The sequence below is a fragment of the Lathyrus oleraceus genome, chromosome 3 (assembly GCF_024323335.1).
Source record: "Lathyrus oleraceus cultivar Zhongwan6 chromosome 3, CAAS_Psat_ZW6_1.0, whole genome shotgun sequence".
NCBI lineage: Eukaryota > Viridiplantae > Streptophyta > Magnoliopsida > Fabales > Fabaceae > Lathyrus > Lathyrus oleraceus.
In genome coordinates, this window is record NC_066581.1 from 136,908,832 (window position 1) to 136,910,428 (window position 1,597).

At 31.1% G+C, this 1,597-nt stretch overlaps 1 long non-coding RNA gene across 1 annotated transcript; it reads right to left on the bottom strand.

Annotated features, from left to right (window-relative positions):
- Positions 1-379: 379 nt before the first annotated feature.
- On the bottom strand, positions 380-1,137 carry LOC127128994 (uncharacterized). Its single transcript, XR_007806110.1, has 2 exons — positions 968-1,137; positions 380-797 (listed from the first exon to the last, which is right to left on the bottom strand). It is a non-coding gene; the product is annotated as an uncharacterized LOC127128994 (long non-coding RNA).
- Positions 1,138-1,597: the final 460 nt, after the last annotated feature.

Here is a 1,597-nt window from a genome sequence, read left to right on the forward strand (position 1 = left end):
TATCCTTTATGAAAATATTTATACCTTAGGTTTGATGGAGCCTATGTTGAATAAGTGGATCTCATAATATTGGGCTTTTAGTCGGGGTGGAGTTATGGGTCCCGAGACCTTTGATCAACATGGAATAGCAATTTTTTCATAAGTAATAGTATTTTCGAATGTTAACTTTTAAACAAACTTATTTGATCATTGTTTTAGTGAAATCATATGTGAAATCATATGAATAGCATAGTATATGATATGGTACATTCTGAAATTATCCTCTAGGCAAGAGTATTTTGGAAATTTATATAGTTTAAATGCAATACTTTATGATGTAACGAACAACCGCCTATAATTGAATCAAAGTTATTTTAATATTTCATGAAACAATCTGATCTGTCAACTCCAATTCATTTATATATCTTGGTCCGCAAATTAATTCACGTTAAGTGATGTATTCTGATGTTCATGAATACATAGTTACATACCAACATCTCTTATTTTGTCAAAACAAACAATCACCCAACACAACCCTTAATGACAACAAAACTAAATTCTTCAACAATTTATTCAATAATATAATAATCCATCGCAATAGGAGATGGTTATTACAATTACGTAGCAGTTTTCCAAGTCCAGAACTGTTATAATCAATGATCTTTCTGGACCTTTTGTTACCTTGGTTGGGTTTGTGGTAGAGAAGTTGCCTGGACTTGTTTGCGACCCCTGGATCTACCCAACAGGTAACAAGCCAAAGCCATTATCAAGATCACCAATATTAATGGCAACGATATCTCCCAGTCGAACATCATTCTCTACAATAATAACAAAATAAATCTAGATACATAATCAAAATATTTAATACTAGATTCATGGTTGTTATATAGAGAAATTTAAATATCACATAATCAAAATATGTTTTTGGTTTCTTGGCAATTCAAAGTTGATACAAATTGATGAAGAAGAAAAATTGTTAATTGCATACCTGATTCTATTAGTGATAATTTCAGTGGAGAAAGCAACGTCTGCAACACAAAATCTGGTGAGGAAAATGGATGATGTTAATTTACACAATCACTTAGTTAAGAAATAATTTTGTAGTTTTTAAAAAAAATAATGGAAGATGAGAGAAGATGGGATCTCATTAGGAGTTAACAAAGCAGCTCTGTTTGTATTAAGAGGTATTTTATTATAATATTTAATGAGAAATAAACTCAATAAGAAGTAGTTTATTAGATATTTATTTGAGAGGCAAGGGTATTAAACCATATAATATTTATTTGAGAGGCAAAGGGTATTAAACCATATAATATTATGCTATATTTCTTTCACATAAATTATGAAAATTAGGTTTTGTAGTGTAAAAGTTTGGTTAAGGCATATTTCTTATTTGTTATCCCTCATCACAAGTTTAGTTATAAGTTTAATATTATTGGCTACTCTATTCGGCGTTCGTCCTCGCTTGTCCTACGTGCACTATTTAATGGTTTCCCATTGGAAAATACATTGTTCCTTGTTGTCGCATTATACGAAAAATCGGCGGGAAAACAAAACAACAGAGCCGCCACCGTGCGTTATTTATCCCAAAAGAGGGAAAGGAAACGCTCGAAGTAAA